The sequence below is a fragment of the Canis aureus genome, chromosome 19 (genome assembly GCF_053574225.1).
Source record: "Canis aureus isolate CA01 chromosome 19, VMU_Caureus_v.1.0, whole genome shotgun sequence".
NCBI classification, from domain to species: Eukaryota; Metazoa; Chordata; class Mammalia; order Carnivora; family Canidae; genus Canis; species Canis aureus.
This window is the reverse complement of record NC_135629.1, coordinates 5946377-5965903: the sequence shown is the minus strand read 5'-3', so window position 1 is coordinate 5965903 and position 19527 is coordinate 5946377. Positions and strand designations below refer to the sequence as shown.

The 19527-nt window shown below is 45.6% G+C and overlaps 1 protein-coding gene across 5 annotated transcripts in view; it reads right to left on the bottom strand.

Annotated features, from left to right (window-relative positions):
• FGD5 (FYVE, RhoGEF and PH domain containing 5) overlaps positions 1-19527 on the bottom strand; it is a 128213-nt gene that overhangs the window by 90455 nt on the left and 18231 nt on the right. The gene's annotated exons all lie outside the window — the stretch shown is intronic.

The following is a 19527-nucleotide window of genomic DNA, read 5'->3' as shown; positions in this document are numbered from 1 at the left end:
GGACTGCAGAAAGCCAAGGTCTGGAACCCTGACATACTGTGGGGGTAGGTGTGTGTGTGTGTGTCGGGGGGTACATCTAAAACCCCAGAACAAGCACTGTCAAGTGACTGGGAGCTATGGGAAGTAGGCAGGTTTGGGGGGCAGGTCCCCATCAACCACACCAGTAAGGTCAGCACTGCCTGGCAATGGTGCTTCCTTTCCACAGGAGATGACTTGGGACCTGCCCCCCGCCCCCAATCTGTGTCCTCTTTAGATAAGGGAGAAAGGACAATAGTTGGTTATACCCATGCCTCCTGGCATCTGACTTTTTTCTGTATCTTTTCTGAAATCTTATCCTTAAAAAAAAAGTCTTCTCTTTAACTAAGCCTATTCATCTCCTTCCTCCCTCCAGTAATCCTTTTTGTGTCTAAGAATGTTGAATTATTCACACCATCCCATCTCTACTAGTCAGCCCTCCATAATTTGATACCAACCAGGGCAGAGTAGTGTTTAACCCAGCGGGCTCCAGGCTCTGCAAATGCATGCACACCCTTGCCCAAACAGAGGCTACTGCTCACCCTGCATACGTTGCCACTGTGATTCCCACTACCTCTGCTTTTATCAGCAATCTCCATAATTATTCCTCACTGTCCATTCACTATACCACAGTTCCCATTTTAGTGAGATCCACTAAGCAGGCCCAAGTGATGGCTGGCAACTCCTCTGGAGAGCCGTTTGGCAACACAAAACTCCCCTTCCCCTGCTGCCTCTCCTATGGAAATAAACCCAAATGCCAAAAAAGCTTTAATTATACATATGTTCACCTGAGCACTCTTTACAATGCAGGAAGATATTACAAATACCCTGAACACACAATGCAAGGGAATGAATATATTAATTTGGGCACAACCACTCAAATGGAATACACACAATCACTTGGTACGGCTCTATCTGCAGAGTCTGGCAGACTGTCTCATAGTAATTTTTATTAATTTAGTAAGTTATTTAATAATACAGACAAATACAGCATGCAGTTAAATAAGATAAACAAAGTAAGAGATTTTATGCACAATGTGATTACATCCACATTAAACACACCCTAGATACATTCACACATGAACAAAATATAACTCAATGCTGGCAGTGATTATGTTAGCATGGTGGGACTGTCTTTTTTTAAATTTTCAGATATACTCATAAATATGTGCAAATGTGTATATAAGTTATTACCTGCAGCATTTTTAGAGGAGCGTAAGACTGGAAACAACCTAGATATCCATCAACAGGTGACTAGATATTGGAAATTCTTGCAGTCATTAAAAAGAGAGGTGCATATCCATATGCTTTGTTAGGAAACAATGTCTAAAGTGACAGGAGCAAGGTCCAGAAAAGCATGTTCAATGTGCTCCCATTTCTGTTTAGGAAAAGTCAAGGTTCAGGGGAGGGGTGTGTGTGTGTGTGTGTATCCCTACATGTCTGCACACATGTAAAACATCTGGGAAGGGGCTAAAGAACAGAAATTCAGTGGTCCAAGATTTGATTTTTCCCTGCAGACACCATTTTTGGAATGCATATTACCTTTTACAAAACATTTTCAAAAGGGTTTTTGAACCAAAATGGACTGGTCAGATTTCTCTCCCACTGGACTATCCCAACAGCATGATTTCCTCCTCTGTGGCCAGAATTCTGGCCCTTGTAGTGACCTCTGTCATCCTGCATCTCTTGTCCTCTAAACACTCATCAATTAATCAGTTAGCAGAATGGGGGTGGGGTATTCCAAAGGAGGAGGTGTCCTGGCAGTCAAATCTCCTGGGACAGGAGGGCACAGCAGGTGGGCACAGCAGGGCTCAGACCACAAACACAGTCAGTCACTCTCTGCAGAGGTGAGGAGGGCCCTGAGGGGCTGTTCTGTTGTGTTTTTCCCCCCACAGTTTGGGGAGAGGAGTATGAGGATCCCCAGAAAATCATCTGACTTCATTTTCCATCTTCTCCCTGTTTGAACTTGAACGCCTACAACTGGTTCCATCATTGTATCTTGGGAGCAGATAACTTGTTTCTTTAGTTTCCCAGGTTCACAGATGGAGAGGAATTATGCCCTAGGATGGATGATAGAGCCTCATCCATATCCATTTAGATAATTTAGATGATAAGATTTGGGACTTCTGAGCTGATGAGATTCAGATGAAACTTGTTGAGGTGACACTCTAATGGGATAAGATCTTTGGGGACCTTGAAATGCAATAGATTTTGCATTTGGGTGAACATGAATCTTTGGGTGTCAGAGGGGGAACTGTCATAGGCAGAATGATGGCCCTGCAACACGTCCATATCCTAATCCTGAGACCTATGGATATTCTGCATTACATGTCAAAAGAGACCTTGCAGATGTATTTAAGATTAGCAGATGTTATGAGACAGAGATCATCCTGGGTTACCTGGGTGAGCCAATCTAGTCACACTGGTCCTTAAAAAAAGAAAACCTTCCTTGCCCGGAGGCAGAAATGCAAAGTGTCAGAAAGACTTTCTTTTTCTTCATTGCTGCAGGGGGCTCCATGAAAAGCATGAGAAAGGATGCAGGCAGCCTCTAGGTGCAAAGATCAGTCCCTCAGCAGGGAAACAGAGTTTTATCCCATATCCTATTATATCAGTCCTACATGGAACTGAGGTCAGACAATAACCTGAATGCACCTGGAAGTGGATCCTCCCCCAGAGCCTCCAGATAAAAGCCCAGGCCAGAGGATAGCCTAGCTTTTGGCCTTGTGTGACCCTAAGCGGAGTGCCCAGCCCAGCCCACTGGACTTCTGACCTACAGAACTGTCAGATTAAAAAATGGATGTTGTTTTAAGCCAGTAAGTGTGTAGTATACTGCTACAGCAGCAATAGAAAAATAATATGTCATCTCAGAAATCACTTCCCTGAACCTTTCGTTTTGCAAATGGGGAAAGTGAGGCCCAGAAACTAGAACACATCAAAAAGATTATACAGCAAGAGACACAGAGCCAAAGAGCCCAGATGTTCTGGGCCAATCCTTGCTCTCAGAGGGAGACCCAGAGCTCTAAGCCCAAACCCAAACTGTGGAACACAATGAAAACCTTTGTGAATGACCATAACGAATCACTTTAGACATGGTGATTTATAGAGAGCCCTTAAGTAATTCTCAGCCTGCTTCCATCTCCGTGGGAGGACAGTCTACCCAAGGCTGGACTTTATTTATATAAAACCCAGCTTGTTCCTCAGGCCAGAGAAATAGGGATGGGATGGGGCAGATGCCAACTCAGATACCACGATTTTGAAAAGCCAAGTCTAGAGAGAAGCCTAGTCCCCCGGCTGAAGTCATCTAAATACATTTTTGCCCAGCAATTACATCTAATTGGCCTATTCAAAGGGAATTAATTTATGCCTGTCACCAGGGCATCATCGATTAGAAGCAACTTGAGAATGAAGCCCCCATGAGCTGAGTAGTTGCCTCTCCAGGGATAATTGGGAGGCAGACAGACCCCAGCCTCAAAGACACTGTTAGATTCACACCTTCCCCTTCTCCTGCTGGGGGAGGGGAGTCTCATATAATCCCAATTTTGATGGAGGCTGAAAAAGGCAGGGAGGGGCTCCACTGAAGGCAGCAGGGACAAGCAGAGACCCAGGTTGGCAGTCTCCACCCCATTGCAGACCTGCACCCTCAGCCATGGTGTCTATCCACTGCATTCCTGAACCTCAAACCGGTGGCTTTACACCCTTAGTGTGATCACTCCCTGTCACATACAGTCTGGCTACTGTGCACCTGCCCACAGTCTTTGTACACTGTGTGCCTTTGTGCATGCCATCGCTTCTGTTTGGAATGCCCTACCCACACTTCTTCACCTTGCAAACTTTTACTCACCCTTCAAGCCCAGCTCAAATGCCCAATCTGAATCCTGCCAACTTCTCAGGGAAGCCTTTTCTTCAATGGACTCGGCTGCTTCTTTTGTGCTTGCTACCAGAATACTGTTTATTTTCCTCATATACTTATAATTGCACCCAGTCAGCTGCTTATGGATCTGCCTGAGGCTGACCTGAAGGCTGAGCTGCAGCTATAGTTCTCAGGCTCTGATCCTATAGAGGCTGGCACTAGCAGATACCCACTGAATGCTCCTTAAACTGATTTGCACATTTCCTTCTAGATGTGAGGCTCAGAAGTGTTTCCCAAGGTCAGAACTGTATGTAGAAAAATCCCAGACTGTCAGGAGCCTGAGAAACTCTGTTGCCTGATCCCTTCATTGCAGAGCTGAGAAAAGGGAGGTCTGGGTCACATGTGATGCCGAAACAGATGAAATGCTAAGTGAGTCTGAAAAGGAAGGAGCTCCCAGGTATGAGGAGGGAGTAAAGCAGTGAATGTGTGGAGTCCTACCTTCCCAGTGAGAAGTAAGGGCTTTGGCCCAATACACTGTGATGTCACGATGGCCAGCTCGGGCTTCCTGCCTCATCCAGGGCAGGGCCAGCAGGAGAAGAGGCACGGGCTCTGGAGGCCTGAATGCAAACCCAGCTTCTCTTCATACCTGTGTGGCCTCAGGCAAATCACATCCCTGCTCTGAGCCTCAGTTTCCTCATCTGGAAAGATGACTGTACCTTTTCCACAGGGTCCTTCCTGACCTTCTTCCTCTATACGGTTGACTCCTCATTGTACTTCAGGACCAAGCTGGAGTCTCATTTTCTCAGAGGTCTACTCCAGCCACAAATAGAGCACCTCTTAGAAGCTCTTAGAACTGCACTTCTTTGGAACACTCAGCACAGCTGAATTTAAATAATTAACAGTGCAATTAGGCATTTCATAGAAGCCTACCATGTTTTTCCTATAGTTCCAGTACCCAGAGCACTGATGAGACTTGGGGAGAATCTGTACAAAGTCCCGTTCGGTTGGGGTGTGTCCCGGAGATAACACAGTGCCCTAAAGCCTCCAGAATACAACCACTTATTTAACAAACTTTTTTTTTTTTTTAGTATTTTTTTTATTGGAGTTCAATTTGCCAACATATAGCATAACACCCAGTGGTCATCCTGTCAAGTGCCCCCCTCAGTGCCCGTCACCCAGTCACCCCAACTCCCGCCCACCTCCCTTTCCACTACCCCTTGTTCGTTTCCCAGATTAACAAACTTTTATTGAGCTCATCTGGGTACCAGGCCCCGTGCCCATTGCCAGGGACAAACCAAGAGGTTGTAGGTGCAGAGCCTCAGAGAGGGTCATAGTGAGGTAAGGGAGACGGTTACACAAACAACATAGGTGAGCAGATTCTACACAGAGGTATGAAGGAGAAAGTAATTGATCCTAGAGTGAGGTCAGCAAGGTGATGTTTACCTGCTGGGGTCTGAAGAACACCAAGAAGACTTTCTATTCCAGAATATTTTCCCAAGCATTTAACACAGTCCCATGTCCATCCTCCTTTGCCTTTACTGTCCTCTCCACCATTTCACTACGTATATATGAAGGTGGCAGCTTATTCAGTGGAAGGAGGAACTGAGGAACCAAGCCCCCTCTCTAGGCCCACTTTTCTCCTCTGTAAAGGTGAGGTGGTTCAGACAGGTTCAGTGGTATCTTAAAGATTTTATTTATCTATTTGAGAGAGAGAGAGAGAGAGAGAGAGAGAGAGTGTGTGTGTGTGTGTGTGTGTGCACATACCTGTGAGTGGGGAGAGGGAGAAAGAATCTTAAGACTCTACGCGCAAAACATGAAGCCTGACATGGGGCTCAATCTCACAACCCTAAGACCATGATCTGAGCCAAAACCAAGAGTCAAACACTTAATCAACTGCACCACCCAGATGCCCCTAGGCTCAATGGTATCTGGAACCTTTCTCCTCAACACTGGGTATAGGGAAGTCAAAGAAAGATGAGAAGTCTGCAGGGGTCATAATACACAAATATCTCTGGCTGGCCTTGGATGGAGACCTCAGGGCCTCCTGGAGGGAGGTAGGGAGTATAAGGTGAAAACGGAAGGGCCTCATTCCAGAGGCTGAGCAGCACCTCAAACTCTGAAGTCCATTAAGCCACTGACTCACCCTATGGCTCTGAAGCCAGCCTTGATCTCTGGCCTCGGGCCAGTAAGGCAACTTTGGACCAGGGACCTCCCTGGAAACTAGATGTAGCATCTATAAGGAGTGTCCCGGGAGGGGAACAAGGGCCCAGAACAATCCCTAGTTGCATGACATCACCCTCCTTTTTTCTGTTATCACGAAGAGCAGCTCCAGGTGTGGCCTGGGTCTTGGCCACACCCTAATTCCAGGTCAGTCCTGAGACCCAGTTTTGCTCACCTCCATTCCTCATGGAACACAAGGCTCTGTGGCAGACACTCTTGAGTTCCAGGTCCAACTCTGCCGTTGGCTGGCTACGTGAACTTGGATGAAACTCTTCCCTTCCTTGGTATTCTCCCTCAGTCTTAGAGAGCTTCTCCTCCTGCCCATTTTCAGATCCCTTCTTCATAATAGGTAACAATAATAATAATATCCATAATTACATTCACTAAGAACCTGCTTCATGCCAGGCCCTGCACCAAGCACCTGGCATGGGTTACTTTAACCTGTCACTATCTATGATCCCCATTTTAGAGCTGAGGAAACTGAGGCATACCCCAGGAAAACAGCTTACCCAAGGCACCAGAGAGTAAGTACTGTGCCTATCTCCTAGTCTTGTTCAGGTGTTTGTTTGCCTACTCCAAATGGTGGCTGTTGTGAGAATCGATGGAGCTAAGAGGCACAAAAAAGCTTTGTATAATGTCAAGTGCAGTGCACAGTTATGCAGCTGCCACATCAGGGTTTCATGACTTTCTGGGTTTTCCATCCCAGCTTTCTGGCCCACAAAAGGAATCTCCAAGACAGCCTCTCTGGCAGGGGTTCATCCAGCCCCTTTGCACATACCCACTGCAATGCTGAGTCACTGCCTCCTAAGGTGGAGCAACTCTTGCCAGAAGCAAGAGACCTGCGGAGCTGGGACCTGCCTCCTTGAGCCCCATCACAGGTCCTGACTCTGTGCTCCAGGTTCTCAGACCCTGTCTGTTGCCTCCTCTGCCACAGATGTCTCGGAGCCTCCGTTTTCTCACCTATAAAATCAGGCTGATAATCAAGGAGGTAACATATATAAAGTAGTGGAGTGTGCACATATGTATATAAAATAGTCTCATACCATGCAATCTGCTGGGTGTTGCTTTCTTACCCCATTCATATCCTTAATTTCACTTCATTCTTGTACACAGAGGGTGAGGAGGTTACTATAATCCAAGAGTTTAAGATCCAATAGCTGTATATCTCTAAACTACATTTTAACCTGCTATACCTTCTCCCCCTCAACTGAACAAAAGGCCTATTTTTTTTTAAGATTTTATTTATTCATGAGAAACACACAGAGAGAGAAAGGCAGAGACACAGGCAGAGGGAGAAGCAGGCTCCATGCAGGGAGCGTGATGTGGGACTCGATCCCGGGTCTCCAGGATCACACCCTGGGCTGAAGGCAGCGTTAAATCGCTGAGCCACCCGGGCTGCCCAAAAGGTCTATTTTTGAAAGACAGGCAGAAGCCATCTCTCCACTTCCCCTAATGTGTCTGGCACAGGATTCTGTAAACTACTGATGAAATCATTGATGAAAACAACTTATAAATATGTATAACCAACAGATCACACTTATTAAAAGAAGACTGCCCAGATCATATGAGATGAAGTGGGGTTTCAGAGTGTTCCTTAGAAACCCCACACTCCTGTGGGTGAGGATTCACAAATGTTTGCTTCCCATTTTGTGGACAGACATTGCTATGGTGTTAAGCTAAAGTGTACTAGGCATCTAAAAGGCACCCAGGCCCAAGCAACATTCCTTGCAAGTATTAACTAATTCGAACTTCACAACAATCTCTTGAAGTAGGCAATGTCATCTTCCCTGTTTTTATAGATGAGGCAGTTAAAGCACAGAATGGTTAAGAAATCTGCCCAAGGAAACACAGCTAGAAACTGGCAGAGCTGAGATTTGAACCCAGCCATCTGCTCTAGAACACAGGCTCTCAACCCTCCTAATACATCCCTTTGTATAATCATCACTCCTCATTAGGCTGTAAGAGCAGCATTGCAATCCATAACTCCCAGTTTCTAAGAAGTCTATTCATTATGATCATCTCATTAACTGATTTCCAATGAAGTATTTAAAAATTTGTACTTTTGAAAGAGAATTACAATAACAAGCCCTTGCCTTCTTTGTTGGAGCTCCAAGTCAGATTTCATTTGAAAAAGGATCCTGCTACAACATAAAGTTTGAAACCCACGGAGATGAAGTCCGTGAGGGAACTCCCAAGAAGCATCAAATAACCAGTCTTCCCATCTACTTCAGTGCAGTTGGGCCTCTGCCTGCAGGAAGAGGACTTCTGCCCTCTCCCAAGGCAGGCCAGAGCACAGGAGCTACACCTCCCCAAGTGCAGCCTTTTCAGCACTTCAGAGGATTCAGATGCAGTGGCAAGGGGCATGAAAAACATGTTTCATTGTACCAGGGGATGTCTTCTGAAACTGGTTCCAGAGCTGATACTGAGTCTTCCCATGGTCTTCTGGGGCCTTTCCAACCTTGGGGCCTGGACAGTTCAGGGGCTGCTGAAGCAGTACCTACAGCAGCCCACCTGCTTCCTTAAGACTCTAATCTATCCAGCCAAAAACAATCCCACGAGCTCAGATTGCCTGGCCTCAGCAAGTTACAACAGCCTCGTGACAGATTCTGGTATCCTTCCCAATTGATCCCTTCCAATCCTTCCCAATTTAATTACTGATCATGAATGAGAGCTCACTACCTCTCGAATCACTGCTGGACATATCTCTCAGTGTAAAAAAGTCTGATCATAACAGAGTACAGAATTTAAGATCTCTGTGAGGCAGGATGTGTGTGTGTGTGTGTGTGTGTGTGTGTGTGTGTTGTCTTATTTTCTTAATTAAAATCATGCAAACAAGTCTGAAATTTCAAGTGCTTGGGTCATGCCTTGACCTGGAGAAACTTCTCTTGGGCTCTAGACCAAATTCATGCACGAAGAGAATGGATCTGTTTACATAGAGACCAGCCACACCATCCCAAAAAACAATCCCAACCCTGAGACATTCATCTTGCAGGAAAATGGCCAAAGACTCAGGCTTCTCCAAGACAGGGAAACACTACAATTCTCAGGGGCAAGCTCAGAATTCCCCAGCACATGGCTCAGCGGCTGCCTTCATCTCTTGGAGGCTGGGCAGTCTTGGGGCATTCTCAAAGAGCCAGATGAAACACATTAATTCATCACTCAGAAATTATTATGAGCTTTTTGTCCTGTTGACCTGGAGTACTGTGAGCACGGATGATAAATTCCCCAAGGGCCCTTCCTGAGCCTAGCCAGGCGATCTAAGGAAGCGTTAACCTCCAGCATAATATTATGCCTTTGATTATTATTGCACTGATGTGTGCTGTTCTGTCTATATATAGTTTTTACATCATCCCCTGGTCATGTGGATCTAAGCAAGTGGACAGCCATTATAAGCTGTCCATTCTGAACGCCTATAATAAGGACATTTCCGTTCTGAAGATTCATACTCCATTGTGTGACCTCACCTTTGACAGCTGGAGGGCCGATTCCAGTTGGGAAGTTCTCAAAGGGGGTGAACCAGAAAGAGGGAAGAAGCTATACCTAGATAGAGCTACCTTCCTTCCTGTCCTAGCTCCGTCACTTAACTAGCTTACAAATCATGTCACCACCCTGAACCTCAGTTTCCTCTTCTATTAAAAAAGTAAAACTGGTTAACTACTGCCAAAGGGACATTAAGCAAATTAAATGAAGCGATGCACATCAAATGACAAAGAACTTCACAGGTAAGATGACAGCACAGGCATTGGAAACTGCCTGGGTTAAAATTCTGGTTCTGCTGTGACCTTGGGGCCTTTACTTATTGCACCTTAGCTGCCTCATCTGCTAAATATAGATTTTCTTAAAAAGTATCTATGCAGCAGGGTGGTTTTTTGGATTAACTGAGTTAAAACATTCAAGGATCTAAGACAGTGCCTGGCACATAGTGAGCATGCAGTAAAGTCTCACATGCTGTGGGCACAGTAGTGTATATTTGCCTCAGCTCCCAGCAGCAAAGTATAAGACTGACAGTATGATTTTTAAAGACCTGACAAAGCCCATGTATGTACATCTCTGACTCCTCAGGATAGCTCAGAGATGAAGGGACCATCATACTATGTGAACAGGTGAGAAAACAGGTGCACATCAGATGACAAGGTAAGGTACAGAGCAGACCTGCACTTATCCTCTCTTCCTGCCATGCCATGCGGCCTCCATGCTTTCGTCATCTGTGCTGCCTGCCTAACTGCCATCAACCACCCTAAGAAACCCTATGCTAGGGCAGCCCGAGTGGCTTAGTGATTTAGCGCCGCCTTCAGCCCAGGACCTGATCTTTGAGATCCAGGATCAAGTCCCACGTCGGGCTCCCTGCATGGAGCCTGCTTCTCCCTCTGCCTATGTCTTTGCCTCTCTCTCTCTCTCTCTTTTTCTCTCTGTGTGTGTATGTCTGAATAAATGAATAAATAAAATATTTTTTAAAAAAAGAAAAAAGAAACCCTATGCCAGGGAGTTCCAGAGTGGTGCAAGCTCTGGTTTATTCTGCTTTCCATGACTGCAGTAGCTGTGGCTTAGAGACCGTCACTCTTCAGAGGACGAAGAAGCTAGGTCCTTTTGTCATGCCTGAATCTCTTGGCCTTGACACACCTTATTGTGGTGGCTTCTTTCCTCCACTCTACCACACATCTGACAATCACTGTGCTAGAGCACCAGCTAATCATGTCACTCTCTTGCTCTACAACCTTCAATAGTTCCCTACGGTTCACAGATTAAATCAAGTCACATAGGAAGGACAAGTGCGGGTGGCCCGGGTGGCTCAGTGGTTTAGCGCCGCCATCAGCCCAGGGTGTGATCCAGGAGACCTGGGATCGAGTCTCACGTCAGGCTTCCTGCATGGAGCCTGCTTCTCCCTCTGCCTGTGTCTCTGCCTCTCTGTCTCTCATGAATAGATAAAATCTTAAAAAAAAAAAAAAAAAAAAAAAGGAAAGAAGGACAAGTGCAAATGCAGCATATTCATTTTCAAGAACCTCCCAGCCTTATCACCACACACCCTTCCTCTACCATGGCTGGGCCAGTCCCCTCAGTTCCCTGGGCCACTATGTCTTCTGTAAAGAGCACTCAGAACTGCTAGTCCTGAGCCATTTCAGAGCAGTCACAGGTGGGAGAGACACCTGAGACCCAGATGCTCAAAATTCACATAGTCAGGAGCAGAGCCAGGATCTAAATTCCAACTTGTCTATACTCCCAGAACCATTCTGAAAAGCAAATTATTTGCTGATCTGACCCTAAATGACCAAGTCCTAGGAAATGGTCTGAAGAGTTCAAATAATTTAAACATTTTTGGATCTTAACATTTCTTTCCAATAGTGTCTCATTGAACTAAAATCTAAATCTTTTACAAAGGCTCCTGCTCACCCCACTCCCATCACTCACTCCCTCTGTTTTGTTCTGCACTCCAGCCATGCTCGCCTCCTGGCCTCTCCAAAAACCTTACCAGGGTCCTCTAGCCTCAGGGTCATTGTCTCTGTTGTTCCCTCTGCCAGGAATGCCCTTCCCCCAAAGCCAGTCTGATCACCATTCAGGTTTCACCCAAATACAACCTCCTCAGAGAAGCCTTCCTTGTTATCCTGTCTAAAAAGTCCCTTGGGCAGCCCCGGTGGCGCAGCAGTTTAGCGCCGCCTGCAGCCTGGGGTGTGATCCTGGAGACCCGGGATCGAGTCCCATGTCATGCTCCCTGCATGGAGCCTGCTTCTCCCTCTGCCTGTCTCTGCCTCTCTCTCTCTCTCTCTGAATAAATAAATAAATCTTTAAAAAACTAAAAAATAAAAAGTCCCTTCCACCAGTCACTTTCTATCATGGTACTCTCCCCCACCCCACAAAATAATCTCATTACAAAAGAATGCTCTTGTTATCTATGATTATCTTATTTACTTCTTAGTCTGTTTACTCTCTTCCTCTCCCTAGTAGAACACCACATGCTGCTGAGCAGGGACCTCATCTGTCTTCTCCCTACTGTATCTGACGCTCAGAGAGCACAGTCCAGCACACAGTAGGCTCTTGATGAAATGGAGAGATGACTGTTCTCTTTGGCTGCATCCTATGCATGATGTGGTCATCCCCCATCCACCGGCAGGGGAGAGTAGGGTCTAATATCTCAAGCACCACCCAAACTCAGGCTGGAACAAAGACTTCACTCCTCCTCTGGGGCTCAGCTGGTCAAGAAGACCTGCTGCTGACATTTTACCAAAAAGCTTGTGCCAGAAGACCATCTTCTATTAGTGAGAATTATTTTCACACCTCCCACAGGGGGAAACCTTGATTTTATGAAGGCAAAAACCACATTGTGATTAACAGTTAATCAAGATTTCGTCTATCTTATAGCTCTGCAAGGAAAAAAAATAGTTGGCGGCCTTAATATCGTGCTAGTAAATGTTACAGTAAGTGTGTTTCTGACACGATTTTCTTATTAGGGTCCTTCCCTGTAAATTTTATTGCATTTAATTAAAAATTATTGCTAAAAGAAACAGCTGCAGATGGTCTTATTTTAAGTCAGAAAATTAAAAACTGAATATTCTCATCAGTCAATTTCAACAAGAAGCACAGCCGCATGCATTAGGAATGTGATGGTTTTGAGATTATAATAATTTTTATGGCATTTCCAGGTCCTTTCAATGAAACTTAATGAAAGCTCTGCATGAGTTCATTTGTCAAAAACATAATAATAATAGGAAGGCTCCCAGCTTACAGGCAGATATAAAGATACCCATGAATACTATGGCTGGGATGTGCCAAAAATCCAGGCAGGCAGCTCTCAGCACCAATGGAATTAGTCAGCGGGAGGTTTAGTTGCAGCTCTGCCGTGCACCCACCCAAGGATTTATAGCTGAGGCTGTAAATCACCTTTGTATTACAATGATGCGTGTATTTGTTGCGGTAGCAAAATAAAAATCAGGCTTCACTCTTTCAGGGAGTCCCTTCAGCAAAAGATTTCCTGCATTCTAAGGATGGTGAAGGCACACTAGGGGCTGGGGAGGAAGAAGGGAGATTTTGTGTTGGCTTTAGGAATTCTAGCCGCAGTCGCTGTCCTTGGTCTGGACTGCCTGCACAATGATCTCTCCCAGCTTTAATACTTGGCTTGTATCCTTTAACTTTTAAGGACTGAATTCTTATTACTTCTTGCTTGTCTTTTACTGGAAACCAACTCAAATCTTTTATTTATTTGGGCCCAAACAGGCTGTAACAAATAAATAAAAGGATGAGGAATGTATAGGGAACCCCAAGCTAGCTCTGGAGTCAGCACCAGAGGAGTGAGTGGCTGTGTTCATGGTAGCACCCTACTCCTCCCCTTCCTGCTGCTACAGCTCAGTCTGGTCTTCATGCTCTCCAGAGGGGACCACTGCAATGGCCTCTTGACTAGTCTCTCTGCTTCCCCTTTCTTCATCCCTCCACTTCACCCTGCCAACAGAGTGTCCATGCCAATACACCATCTCCATTGTGGGTCTGTCCTGCTGAAATCCCACCACGGTCCCCCTTCTGCCCAGGGGCAATGTACTCAATCATCAAGCTGATATTCGAGGGACTTTTCGGCTGGGTCCCAACTGCCTTCCCAACTTTATCACCCAGACATGTATACTGAGGTCCATCTGAGCACTTCGTGGTCTTTTCTTAACCCCCTGCCCCCGGACTCATGCACAGGCTTGTTATTCCTCCCGGACTGTTTGTCTCCATCATGAACTCCTATTCCTCCCCAAAACCCACCTCAAGTGTCTCCCAGATGGTCCAGGCTTCCCACAGCCCCTTCTCCAGACATGAGGAGCCTCTAGCGAAATCTTTATCACATGGGTTCTAATGACCTCTCCCCATAGCTGGGCTGGAATGCCTTGGGGTGGGAACCTCTAGTACCTAAAACAGTAGCTGATGTTTGGTAGATGCTGAACACGTTAGCTAAGTGAGTGATGAACTAGCTGAGCTGGTGCAACATACTACTCTAAGAACTGAAAATCAGAAAAATGTGGTGAGTTTAGTCCTTAGTCTTTCAACCCAATCTCTTCCATATATTCTCCATGCCTGCCAATGATGTGAGCTGTTTCCCAGAATAAAGATATCAAAGCTCTTCCTGACCAAGATTAAATCATGTTTACTGCAGCTTCACCTGCTTAAACAACAGGCCTGTGTTTCTCCACATGTCCTCGCATGTCTCTCCTACCTCCATGTGCCAAGAGCCCACTTTTCCCGCAGTGTCCATGAAGCCATCCTACCCTCCTCTAGACTCCTCCCTTTGGATCCTGAGCATTTTCTACCTTGCATTCCAGGGACTTGGGTAGAAGTCCTCTTGCTATCTTCCAACTACAAGCCCACTGAGGCCAGTGATGGTACCTACCTCCTCCACCTCCCATCCATATTTTACTGGGCATGGTTCCTCAAGAATCAATCATTTCTCAAATGGCCATCATCAGCCAAAATACTGAATTCCCAAGATGTTCCCACTCCTTATCCTCATATGAATGCTGGATAATATGGCCAGTCCACAAACTCTTGAACATGTAATTCAAGCTGCATTCCAACAATGAACAGCTCTGTAAGAACCCTGGGCTAGGAGAAGAGAATCCCGAAATGCTGGACCTCAGACCTTTCACAGCTCTCCCTGGAAGGCATGAGCACTCATGAGCTGCTGCTCCTGGGTGGGCTGAATCATCTGAAGCTCCCCTAACAAGCAGTACAACCCAAACAGACGGCCTGGTCCGAACCCAGAGCTCCTGGTGGCTCTGAGGGAACAGCTGGCCACAGGAGGGTAAGGGTCCCCCACCGTGGCCCTGAGGGAGGGCAAGATGTCTGAGTAGCTCATTAGCAAGTTCCAGGAAAGCTTATCAGCCTTTTTTTATGAGCTGCCAACAGCGCAGCAAACCTACCACCCATCAGAAAGGAAAGTGTCCCTCCACTTTTCCTTGAGCCCTCTGGACCAATAAACAAAGCCAACACTTTCGTGGTGACTGTGCTACCTCATTTTCTGCAAAGGAGACACTACAGCTATTGAAGACCACCAAAAAACATGGCATTTTTTTCAACTACAGGAAACAGGTGGTAGTGGAAAAAGTACTGGATTCAGCGTCAGAGAGGCCTGGATTTGAATTTTGGTTTGGCCACTTACTACTTGTGCAACAGAGGACAGTTTATAGCACTCGAAACTAACGTGCCTAACTAATCGTAAATTACAAGTGAAATAACAGCTATAGTCAGTGTCATAGAGATTATGGAAGGATAAAAACTTTGGTCCTGCTGTCCTTGGTGTAAGAGGCTGCTAACAACTCCAAATCACTATTGCTCAGGCTGTTGTCTGCAGCCCTGACCCCAAACCAGGAGGAAGTTAGAGGGAATGCTGACACCACACCCCATAGCTGAAGCTTGCAAGTTCATTGTCCCAGTTTTATTGATGTGGAGTCCTGAACACTGAGTCAAATTCATGCAGAACTATCATATGGAGAGAAAGGGAGAGACAGAAAGAGACATCCCCACAGTCAAAGGGACCTTTCTCAATCCATACCTCTGGAATCAAATTCAAATCCTGCATCCACCACTATGTGACCTTGACCATATCACTGAATAATAGCTAATACTGATCATTTCACTATGTGTGATATTAACTCCTTCAGTCTTAACAATGTTATGAGGCAAGAACTATTATGATTGCCTATTATGGATAAATCAAGGCATGGGCCTTGTCCCAGGTCACACAGATAGATAGTAAGGGGTGGAGCACAGACTCAAACCCCAGGCAGCCTGGCTAAAGCCCACGTGCTGGGCCCCTGTGCTCTCACAGGCTCCCCTGGGCTCCATTGTCTTCATCAGTATACATAAAAAGCCACCATAAATGCATCAAAAACAATATGAGGACTGATCATAAAAGCTGGAGAGAACAGAGAAAGAAAGAGATGAGAAAAAGCCAGTGTGGCAATATGTAAATGGTAAATCTAGGTGGTGGGCAAATGAACAGTCATCACTGTAAACGCTCTTTTAACTTTTCGGTAAGTCTGAATATTTTCATAATGAAAGGGGAAAAGCAGCTTCAGGGATCCGTGTTGATGTATAATGCTGAATGATTAAAGTAGACTCATCATCACGCAAAAAATAAATACACAATTACAAGATTTAAATGAGACACTTACGACAAACTAGTCTATGTGGTGTTCTGCATCAAAGGGATATTTATTGAGTGTTTACAAAGCACCCAGCACTGTGTTGCTGAAGACAAGTGCTTAATAAATGATAATTCTTTGACCCCTGTGAAGCTCAAAATCACCAACTTGCATGGAATCATAAAACTCCTGATCATCAGCACACATGTATTAAGCTCCTAGCACATGACCAACATCCTGAGGGGCTATGGGATACTCAGAAGTAAAGACTTGGTTCCCCCCAACCAAGAGTCCTGACTAAGGACATTAAACAGCCTATTTGAAAAGTAAATATTAGACTCAATCTCTGGTCCATTTTTTTCTTTTTCGCAAGGGTCAATTCAGGGGAGAAAAGTAGAATGTTCTGGGGATATGCCTTAAACTAAAAGATGATGAAACTTTTTGTATACCATGGGGAAGATGTACATAAATAACAATTCATACAATTTTATTTTACAAGACAGAGAATTGTTAATAAGATTATTGCGGCTCCTAAAATGTTATTACCTGGGTATATAAATCTCAAAGGAAGTAATCATATAGAAGAAACTTTACAATCATCCATTAGATCCCGAGCTGCTACTCTGATTTAGGAGTCTCTAAGGGCTCTCTGAATTGTCTATTCTATACATGTTTCTTGAAGGGAGGTGCTTTTAGTGGAAAAAGGGCTTGGATTTAAATAACAGTGAATCACACCAGAGAGAGAGTTATTCCCTTTTCAGTCCTCTTGAATCCTTCTGATTATGCCAAGGAGAAAGTCTCTGTGTGGTGCCAGGACGTCTTTAACACCTCTCCCTGTTTAACAAAGGGACCAGCCTTCCAGCTCCAGCCTTGGCAAGTAATAACCTCAAGCTAGAATTTACCCGTTATTTTCCTTTCCTTTGTATCTTATTTGTACAACTGCCTTCTATTTATGGCAACAACCAATAGTGTTTTTCCATTTCCCAACCATGACATAAAATTTCCTTTCTAAATATTTTTGAAGTAAAAAAGAGAGGCTGATTGGAAGAAAAACAGTAAGTAAGTGATAGTATAGATGGCAATAACAGAAATGGCAAAAGTGCTACAGGTAAGGCAAATGGTTGAGGAATACAGATTTGCTCCAATCTTACCATTTTACAGATGAGCAAACTGTAGCTTAGCCTTTTCCAAGATCCCACAGCAAGTCAGTGGCTGAGCGGGCTTTGAACCCACATCGTTCAGGGGTGTTAATATTTATTTTGGCTTCTGTCCCTGATCCTCACACTGAAGCAAGGTGTGGGGCAGGACAAGGAGCGGAAGGAGGAGGCACTGCCTCCCTAGCCTCTTGCCTCATTCTGTCCTGCCCAACCTAAAGCACCCCAGGCACCTCTCGGCACAAGTCTCAGATCAGCAGCACCCTGGCCACTAGATTCTCCAAGTCCCTGCTCAGGCGAAGAAGCACTAGGACCTCCCCCTCCTGCCACGGCAGTCCCTTGTGCCTCTAAATTTGATGTGTCTGAAACCTCCCTTGCCCAGACCTGTTCCAGCCCAAAGCGAGGATTTTTCTCCCCCTTTGCTTCCATCTGTTTCATGCAGGAAAACGGAAGAGAGCTTTGCTCACTGATTGATGTCCAAGAGGATGTGGTTCCTGCATGGGAGATTTATCGTGGTCACTCTGAAATAGCATCAGAGTAGGGTAACAGCCCTCTGAACCTGACAGCCCAGGATACTCAACCATGGCCCCAGGCTGTAGCATCAAATGTGAGAAAATGCAGGGAAAGCACCCAGCACAATGCCTGGCACACAGGAAGCAGTCAAGATATGGTAGCATTGACATTTTCTTGGGAAATTTTCCCTTATACTCATGTTAATTTGGATGAAGGGACCTTTATTGGGTTTTGGGCACAGTACAGATCAAGGCAACACGGACTCTGCAAATGGCCAAGCAACCTGTGCACTAGACAACTTGGGAGAAGGGGACGCGTTGAATGTGAATGTGGCCCTGGAGCAGTGCAGCGTAGAGCCTGCACAATCAGCTCTGGCGTCCCTTAGTGTAAATTCACTAAGAACGCCCGAACCAGGTACCAGGAAATCTTGAGTCCTAGCACTGACTTCTACACTAAATTGCTGAACTACCTTAGGTAAATCCCTTTCCCTCTCTGTGCCTCAGTTTCCTCCTTTGTAAGAGGACCAAAGGTTGTCTGGAGTTCCCTCCCAGCTATAAAATTCAGCAATTGTACAGAAGCAGATTTCTTTCTTTTTTTTTTTTTTAATTTTTTTTTTTATTTATTTATGATAGTCACACAGAGAGAGAGAGGCAGAGACACAGGCAGAGGGCGAAGCAGGCTCCATGCACCGGGAGCCCGACGTGGGATTTGATCCCGGGTCTCCAGGATCGCGCCCTGGGCCAAAGGCAGGCGCCAAACCGCTGCGCCACCCAGGGATCCCTAGAAGCAGATTTCAATTGCTGAAGGGCTGTCATACAAAAGAGGAAATGAGCTCACTTGCCTGGCCTGAGAGGGAAGAGCCAGCATGAGTGAGGTAGGGATATTAAGAGACAGCTTTTGCCTCAGTCAGAAAGGAAATTTTAATCAGAATACCTAGCAACAGATGAGGCAGCTCTGGGAGGTGGTGAGTTCCCTGTGGCTTGAGGAATTCAAGTATAGACTGGGTTAGAGAAAGGAGAGAAAGGCCCGTTAGAGTGGGAACCTTGACCATATGCCCTTTGAGATCCTTTCTAGCAGGGTGATTCTGGTTTCAGAGCTTGGATCTATTTTCATCAATGCTAGGAGGCACTCAGCTAGGCCTGGATCTCGTCAAATCCTGCTGATAACTATTAATGCAATGAACTGGTCGGCTGTGCAGCTCTCACCCTCTTAGAGTTTGCACACGTCCACACTCTCCAAATTAAACTCAGTCCCTCCGACAGTGTTAGTGTTTACCCTTGCCCCAGCAAACAAACCATTTCATTCTGGAAAGAACTAATTAATGGCTTCACCCAGACTTGGGGGAGGGAGAAGATGGAGAACCATGTAAAAAACTCAGGAGAATAAACCACATAAACACTTCTAGCATCTACACTCCAGCGACAGCTCATGCTAATTGCAAATCATCTTATCTATTCATTACTGCAGGCGCCCCGGGAACTCCTAGCAGCAGCAGCTGTGTGTGACTGGGTGAAGTCATTGCACACGAAGGGTCAGAGTCAGGATATCCTTTAACCGCCATTTTCAACTTGTATTAATTCCTATCAGGCATTCCCAAAGAGAGTCAATGGTTGAGGCTGAACTGCATTGCCTTTAAGTTGCATCCACGAGGTACAAAAACTGCAGGATT